Below are 9,400 nucleotides of genomic sequence, written 5' to 3' on the forward strand. Positions count from 1 at the left end.
GCATAAGCATGCTTCTGTGAGTGATCACGAGCCAGGCCAAGTCAGAGCAGCACTGAGGCTGCTTCAACACTTGCTAGGAGAACATCAACACCCTGGGAATCACAAAATCTACGCTGGTCCCTCTTTATGCATGTTAGATTCCTCTGTTGAGCAGAACTCGGCCTAATGCCCAGGCCTTAGGTTTTCATTCTCCTAGGCAGCCTGCTTTCTTCCCTTTAGAGACACAGCACTTGCAGTGCTAGCTATATACAGCACAGGAGACATGCTTTGGTAATGTCCAAAGCTGCCCCATGCCAGGAACTACCAAGACAAAAATATTTGGTGAAAAACCAGCAGCCTTCAGAAGTGCTGGAGGAAGGTCATTTGCAGCATGACTGCAATCTACGTTCAGTCTGATTTGAGGCCTCAGACTAGCTGCAGTGCTGAGTACAAACACCAAAGCTGGCCAGAAATTTCATTTCAAAACTTTCTTTCAACAGACAGTATACAATTTATATGAAAGATTTATATGATCTGAAGAGAAAGTAGAGCATGTTTCAGCCAAATACTTTTCTGAGTAAAGCTCTTTTTTAAAAAATATATCTTTCTTTGGAAAGCCAAACTATAGATAAACTTGGCTAAGGTGAAAAACTGACAGTTTCCTGGAGTTCAGTTGCTGAGAATAAAAAAAAATCCCACTGATTTTTATGAATTTTATTTTTAATTAGCATTTTTGATGGAGGGAGAAGAAATACTCACCATGTCTAAGCTGGCATTCATTTACCCAGCAGTCTTCTGGTCCTGTTCTCCCCACTATAGCCCCTCTTTCTCTTCTCCTTCCACAGCGAAGATTGTCACATAAACTTGTAGAGAGTAGAGACCAGTAAGAGCCTTCAGTGGGTGCTTTCCTCTGAGAAGCCATTTGTGACCAAGAGTAAAACTGAAAATAGCAATGCCAATGGGAAAAGAAAGAAAAGTACTTGCTTTGGTCCACAGTTCTTACATGCCTCTCTGTTGTCAGCAGTCACCACGCTAAACTCTCCTAGGCCATGTATCTATTTGCAGCTCCCCAGGTTCCTGGTGCATACATGTAACTTCCATTTCTGTAGTTACCATTTTCAGGATCTGTGAAGGCTTTCTGGCACAGCTTCATCTCTCAAAAGTGTAAGTACAGAGAACTTCAATTTTTTTTTCAAGGATTCAAAAGTGAAAACTATATGAAATAGGAAGGATTTAAAAATCTGCAGCAGTTTAAAATACGCAGAAAGTTAAAAAGTGCCAACGGGGCTAAATATTGTTCAGATGATAAAACACATGTAGAGCAACTTACATAGTTTGGAAAACTACATTCTGATTTTGGAAGAGCAATATAGTAAAATACAACATGACCTTTTTACCTATGTTTCACATGGATGAACAAGCAGGTAACTTATGAAACATCACACAAAACTCATGATCTTTCAAGTGGTCAGTCCCTCTTTCAGCAGCATCTGCAGTTATCACATTCTAACTGAGGTCAGGCCCCCAGGGGCATGCCCTTCCTTGCTCTTTCTTCAGTAAAGCATCTTCCATTTGGTATCTTCCATACCAAACTGTAAAAGAAAAAGTGAATGCTTTCTCAGTGGCACTAGTGAAGAGGAAAAATATGACCTGGGTCTTGAAAAATTAAACCAGATCAATCCTACAAGCCAAGCTCCCTCACGAGCAGGGTAAAAGACATGCAGGGTTAAAGCGTGTCCGTGTTGCAAGCAGTATGAGTTAGATCCATGGTATTGGAGACTAGCCCCAGACAGCGATACTGAGGAGGGATAAAGCTCTGAAGCATAGCATCAGAGCAGTAACATTTTGGTACTACCTTCCCCACAGAGTTCATTACACAAGGTCCGAGACAAAGCTTAGCCCTGCACATATTAAAGATCATTTTTTCAACAAGATTTTATCACCCTGATTTTCCAAAGTCTGCATTTTTTTCAATTGTGGCTTTCTCTATCAAGGAGTGGAGCGAAAAACAAGACTATCCTTTTCTGTCACTTAGAGGATGACTATATCTTTGAACGTGCTTTCATTTAATTCTCATACATAGCACTACTAGAACTACCTACCTTAGTATTGGGAAGGTGCTGTATCAGATTGCAAAGTGTTATTAAATCCACCCAATAGCAACGGTGGGATGAAACTCAGCAGTTCCCAATTCACAGTGGCAGAATGTGAAATGGAGAAAAGCCAGCAAAGATCAAAGTGCATTTAGGGTGATGAGGTTCCAGTTAAAGGATGCTGAGGTTCAGCAATGATGTGGCCTGAAAAGGTTTATGCAGCCACTCAGAACATAACTGAAAAAGGTACATAGCAAGCAGGGACTAGCAGAGGCTTTGGGGCACTAAAATAAATTTCCTTTACTTGACCATATGAGAATCAGGAGATCATCCTGTGACTTCTGAGTCATGACACACCACCCATCACTGAAAAACAACAAAAAAAAATCAGAGCAACAAAAATCTGACTGAATCTCCATGTGTGAACGTAATTGCTCACATCTCAGAGGGGGGACACATGCAGAGGACAGCCTTGGAATAGCAGAGGTGAAAAAACAAAATTGCAAATTGCTGTTTAGCCCCTAGACTCCATGATTCTCAGTTACCAATATTATTGATAAATATTTTGTCAGCTCTTCAGCGTGATAGATTTCAAAGGGGAGAGAGCAAGCCCCTGTCATAAATATCAGATCAGCCAGAGCTCACAAACAAGGCAGCCGAGTCAGCAAGTGATACTATAGGAAGCTCATGGACCAACTTCTGCACTTTGTGACAGCAATGGCAGAGCTGAGAGGTTCCAGCAAGTGATTTCCATGGGCACAAGAGGAGAGGTCCCTTGGGAGATCTGTACTGGGAACACTGCTCTAACCCTCCTTCCCCTTCTCTGTTTTTCTAATGGAGGGAAAAAGGTGGAAAAGAGTAAAAAAAAAAAAAAAAAGTCAGGCAGATATAACTGGATCCAGAGTGGAGGCTGGTGATGAGAACCTGCAGACAGCAAAGAGTTTTAAGACATCTATTAAAAATGAGAGGAGGAGGCTAACAGAGAAGTAAAAGGAAGTTTGAGGTGTGAAAATTTGCATGCCTGTGTATTTATATAGATGATATTAGCAGGATCTAAAAAGAAAGAGCGGAAGCTGGAAATTCCTGCACACATTTCAGAATATCGCACATTCTCAAACATTATACTATATGTGAGGTTTTGACACCTTTAGCATCCCCAGCAGGAAAGAAGTTTGCCATAACTATTGGAAACTGCTGAAGATCCAGTCAAATGACTAAGAGCAAATGACAGCTGGTTTTCTTATTAAACATTATGTAAAACATTAACACATAGGCCTGCCAGGTTAAATCCTCCCTTGGGGTACTTGGCCTCACATGTGTAAGCCTAAAGCAGCTTTTGCTGGAAGCAAATGAAGCTAGCAAATCTATCTCGCAACTACATCCGAAAGCTAAAATACTAATGAGGCTCTAGCAGACGCTGCAATCAGCTACAGCAATCATCTGGCTGCTTGGCCCCTCTTCCATTCAGGATATGTTTTGGATGTCATGAATTCATGTGATTGTGAAAAAGATGGCAAGAAAAGCTCATGTGAACTTGTCTGCAGCAGTGTAAGTTTTCTGAAGAAAGACCCCTGCTGCACTGGTGGTACAGCAAGGGGTTGGTACTGGGATGCCTCCCATCACTCACAGGTCTGGAGCTAGCAGAGGGGGAAGAGGAGGACCACCACAGTGGAGGGGAAGAGGGTAGGAGGAATATCCCAGCTAATTCTTCGGAGCAGAAGGAAAATATGGTTAAAGCCAGGCATCAAGGGAGGGAACAGCAATGGAGCTTCCACACATTCATAAGGAAACTGTGATCCCAGTCACCTATGGAGGCATGGGGGAGGAAGGCACAGGTCCCTTCTGGGGAAGACCCATGAAGGGTCAGGACAACCTGCCCCAGACAACCTACCAGAGGCCTGCAGGATCTCCAGTCGTTCCTTTGAGAAGTAGAGGGGGCTTACCCCTATTCCTTTGCTACAACAGGGTTAATGCAGGGTCACAAACACTGGCAGCAGAGGTAGAACAGAACCTCACTCTCCCCATGCAAAATCCCCATCTTAAGCCAAAACAGTAAGAATATTAACTTGTGTATTTTTCATCAATAGATCTTGAAACATTTTATGGAAGGAAAATAACCACCTATTCTCAGTTCACAGATACAGGCATGAATGGGTAAGAGACTTTTCTAAAGCCAGGCAGCAAGTGAGGAGACCCCTGTCTGGGGACTTCCTCTGCAGCCGGGGAGGAGGCCACAACTCAAGAAGACCCCCTCTCTTCCACTTCCGTTCTCATGCTGGTTTGCATATCGGAAGTGACCAAATGTGGCAACAGCAGAGCCAAATTTTGGTTTTGATATCAAAGATACACCTTTTGCAGAGAACTCATACTACCACTTTGCTGAGCAAATATTTGAATGGAGTGGAACCAATTGGCAATTGTCATGTGCTATTTGCAAGTGAATACACCAGATCTTTTACTGCACTGAGAAAACAAATAATCAGACCCCCAAATTCATGTACTTTCCCTTTAGAAAGAGCCACATTGTGTTGTTACATCAGCAATTGAAATATGACAGGGTGCTTGTGTTTATACTCAGGGAAGTCATATACGGATTCCATCTGTTCAACATTTGGAGCAAATTTGCAGTGATTACTCAGGCTGAAAATTGCTTTGGAGTTTTGTCTGCTTTTGCTTTATTTGAAATAAATCACCGATGTGGTGCCTCACTTCTGAACACAGACATGCATGTCAAAGCGAGAGGACAGCCGCTGAACTTTGGCTGTTCTGATTTGCAAGACATTTAGGTCAACAACACCTAAACACTAGACTTACATCCAAGCTTTGAAGCAGCAACCTCTCCCTGAACAGGATATAGCAAAGACTGGATCTCAGCAATATCAAGGAGAATTAAGAAACTTTGGAGTTTGCTCCAGCTTTGCCGATTGGGCTCTAAATCAGAGCAAGAGAGATGAATTTCAAATTCGATCCTTGATATGGCCAAAGAGGAAACCACAAAGGAGAAAAATTAATTTCAGTCATTCAAATGCAGGTGAATATGCTCAGCTGCAACTTCAGGGAGAAATCAGAGAGGAAGAATTTAGCTGATTGGATTTTGAGCCAGAAACAACTCCTATTAAAGTGCCAGATGTTCAACAGTAGTCACAAATAACAAGGCTTAAGCCCTACATCACCATTATCCAATCCTTCAAAATCCTTGACTGATGGGAGGCTCTTTATGTGAAGGTAGGCTATTCTTCCAACACTTTGCCCAGCTTGCAAGATCAAGTGGAGTAAAGCAAGATGACTAGCTACCCCAGCTAACAAATTAGTAGGATGAGAGAGTGAAAGCATGTGTTGCTCTGAGAATCAGGCTAACTATGTGGGTGGCAAGGAGATGGGAAACGGGTTGGAGGGAGTCAGTATGCATTACCAGCCCCTGATCCTCTGCAAAACTTGTTGACAATGGTACTGCAGCCAGGCAGCTTTGGAAGATGAACAGCTTGGCTGGTGAAAAAAACTGTTCTCTGGCCACCCACGCCATGGAAACCAGCAAGCAGTTGGCTTCGGATGGATAAAAGGTTATTTCTATGGATGAAACACACTCAACAATTAAGGGTAAAGTGGCAAAGGTAGGCATCGACTGAGCCCTAGCTAACATCCCATGACTGCAGCATGACTTGTGAGACACTGACACCATGACACCATCTGTTTATGATTTATGCTGAACAGACTGCATATAGAAACAGATGGGAGGTGTCAGCTTTGATCTGAATTGTTATGCCGGTGATCCCGCAGCACATTATATAGCCGAGAGCCTTACTTTCCCACATACTTCTATAAAGAGGAAGGTGTTTGTATTCATAGGAGCTCCATGTTACTCAGGGAATTATTCTTGCTGAAGCCCCACTGGACAGAGTCCTAAGGTTATGCAGCTGGGACAGACCTTTATTACGGTACCGGCTATGTTCAAGAAAGACAGTCACTTTGTCAAGTCCAGTCAAGTCCAATGTTCTTAAAATAAGGTCCCAAAGTGTCTTTTTTTGGGCTAGCTCTCAAGGTCAAGTCAGAAACTTGCTGAGACAGTGTTCTAAGTTTGTTCTGAAGTGAATCTCAGGCACCACTGTCCTTAGGACTGCCACACTTGTTATGTCAAGTCTCAACATTAGAAGGTTTCCTTTATGCCTTCATGACTTCATGTAATTGTAAAACTTAATTTTAAGTTTTCATGACTGTGGAAAAACCTGATAAATGTAATTCAGATAAAAAATAACAGAAATGCCCATTGGAAGGGAGCCCTGGACAGCTCTTGTCTAATCTCTCACTCAAAGGAGGATCATTTCCAACACTGGAACGGGTCAGCCATGGCTTTGTCTAGCTGGGGCTTGAAAGCCTCCAAATTTGGAGACTGTACAGCCTCCCTGGGCAGCATGTTCAGAAGCTGAGATGCAGACATAAAAGAACCCAAACCATATATTTGCCAAGCCTGATTTATGATTTTTAACACAAACACCTGGCATGGATACCTTCAAGAAGAATTTTCTGGTATAGATAATAGACCGTAAGGTCAATTTTCCACATTATCACTGCCTGTGGATTTTCCTTAGACCACACAGTTGTTAGGAGACTCAAGTCAACAAATATTAGATCAAAATAACAAAAAAAATGCTACACATGAAGGCAACTGTTAAAAACTAAACTAATTCAAAACTTGAGTATCATTTTTGTACAAGTGCAGAGGCTTTCTAGTATTTCCAGTTAGATAAACTGGAAAGCCACTGTTATGAGAGACTTTCAGTTCTCAGAAGTCTGACAGTTTGGTTTTTTTTTTTTTTTACTTGATTATCCAGAAGTGTTCGCCAGTGCATTCAAAACTAATCTCACTTAAATAGTGGTTAACTATGTCCTCAAATGAACGAGGTATAAAACCACTGTGAGAAAGCACACCAGTGGGCAGTATGGTGCAATGGTCTGCCATTGCTTTTCCATTTAAATGGGATTTAAATGGGTGACAGTAAGGTACAAATGTTGCTGAGTGACATGGGGCAGAATGGAAGCCCGCATGTCTGCTCACACACACTTACAAATCTGGGGTAGTCCTACTGCAACCAGTGGCACTGAATTGAGGTAAAACAAGCACAAGGGTGGGACTAGCCCTCTCATCTTACTTCCACTGATCACCGAGAATGTAAATTGTCTGTGCCTATTGATGTCTTAAACACTACGCACCTTTTTGCCAGTCAGTGTAAACCAGCTTTCTTGAATGCCAACGGACTCGAGCCTGTTTATGTTAGCAGGGTGCTGAGGCCCACTATATTTTTAAGCATGAATGTATGTGCCAGAACCTCAAAATACAGGTGAGTAAAATGACACAGGTATGGGTCGTGTAACATGGAAAAATCTGGCCACCTTTCCCAGGAAACAAGGGAGTCCTGCTAGTGCTACTCCAGGGCACAGGCCTCAGGACCACCAGCATGTAGCTGCAGGTCCTCACCGCTACTGAAGAAGCAAGCACCCGAGTTGTTGATTAGCTACATGTCACCCACCAGGTTCAAGAATAAAAAGCAGCAGATGGCACAGCAAGAGTCGTTACAGAAACAAAACAAAAAACTTTTCTACTTTTTCCTGAAACTAATAAGGTTTCCTGAAACCGTAACAAAATGAAGCCTCGTACCACTCGGGGCTGACACATCTTTCCCAGGCCTCAGGGCACTGCTGCAGTGGGAGTCACCTGCACTGTTGGGAGCTACAGACACGGGGGCCATGCACCAGGCATCACACTTGCAGGACACCAGCAGACAGGGGGACTGCTTGTTTTAGGGATTGTTTGTATTTACTACATAGACAAGAAAGAGTGGATTAAGAAGCAACCAGGTTTAGGCTGAAGGTTTTTTTCCCAAATTTCTCCAGGCCCTGGAGAAAAAAAAACCCACTATAATTCCCAAACACTGCCAGCTTCCCACAGACTGCACTGCCTCACCTACCTGGCATTATCAGAACTGATCCTGAAAATCACCTGCCAGATCAATCACATTAACTTGCCAGGGCAAGATCCTGTTTTGCACACTAAAGATGCAGAGCCCAGACTGGCCTGAAGGCACGCAGATACAACAGGAGCACGGGGTCTGGCAGGGAGCTGCTTTCTCAATAGTCAACATAATGAATGGTTTGCAAGTAGGGACAGAGCCACAGGAAGCAGCTACTGGCAAAGAAAGTTTCCCATGTGTTTAGGGCAGAGGAAGGAGGCTGCGGCCTTTGAAGAGATGCTCTCCCTTTCTGCTGCTTCTGTGCTTGGTGCTGCTGCTGGATTGCTTCCCCCTCTGCTCAGCCACCAGGCTGGTTGTGCTGGTGGGCTTAGAAAAGTCACTGTTCAGTGCTCTCACAGACACTCAAGAGCGAGCTGACTCTGCACACTTATGGTAGCACACCCAGTTTGTGACAGGAGGAGCAAAGTACTCTCCCATTCCTCCAGCATCATCCAGTTCCCTCAATTCAGCTCTGCTGGGCCTATACACAGGCATATAGAAGTAGCACGATCCCTGGACACCTAACACAAGGATGGCCAGCATTAGACTGCAAAAACATTTCCCAGCCTCATCTGCACTTGTCAGGCATCTTGCAGCCAGGTCAGCAGAGCAGGAACCCGACAAGGAAGGATTTCAAACTTGGCCAAGCGTTCAAGTAGAGGGGAAATGCTTTCGTTTCTTAACTTTCCCTTAAAATAATGTGCACGATCTGTTCTGGGAACACCCACCCAGTGAAAATCCCTCCGGAGGCTGCCTGCCAAAGCCTGTGAAAATCCCTTCTGGGAGCCGTGTCCGCTATTTCAGACACAGCCTGTTCATAGGAACATAAATCTGCTGTCCTCACTGATGAAGATTATTCAGGCTGGATTTAATGTGCCTAGGCACATCTTTCTTAACTTGGCTCAGACAACCACCTGCTATTTCACGTGCCTTTGTTGCTCAGTACCGATCTCTTAATAGAGTCACCCATCCTGTTGATAGCAGCTGCAGCGGGCTGCACACTTACCTTTTCCTCACTACCTAGCACAGTCTACGCATATAACTGGTGCTAGCAAAGAAGCCATCGCTCTCTGCTCTGCCTGAGTATTTTACCTTGGGATTCTCTCCAGTTGCAGCATTATTCCAACATGTTGTCAAATCTGGGTCAGAGAATACCTGATGTTTAGGAAAGAAAGTAATAGAGTATGCCACAAGTCCCTAAAAACATAATAGAGATGACACTTATGGAAACTTAACAACATCTGTATGAAGTTACATATCTATACAATTTACAAGAGAGTGAGTTTCGTTTGCTGAACCTGTGTCTGGAAGTCCACTGCAGCA

The sequence above is a fragment of the Platalea leucorodia genome (genome assembly GCF_965183815.1).
Source record: "Platalea leucorodia genome assembly, chromosome: 7".
Lineage (NCBI taxonomy): Eukaryota > Metazoa > Chordata > Aves > Pelecaniformes > Threskiornithidae > Platalea > Platalea leucorodia.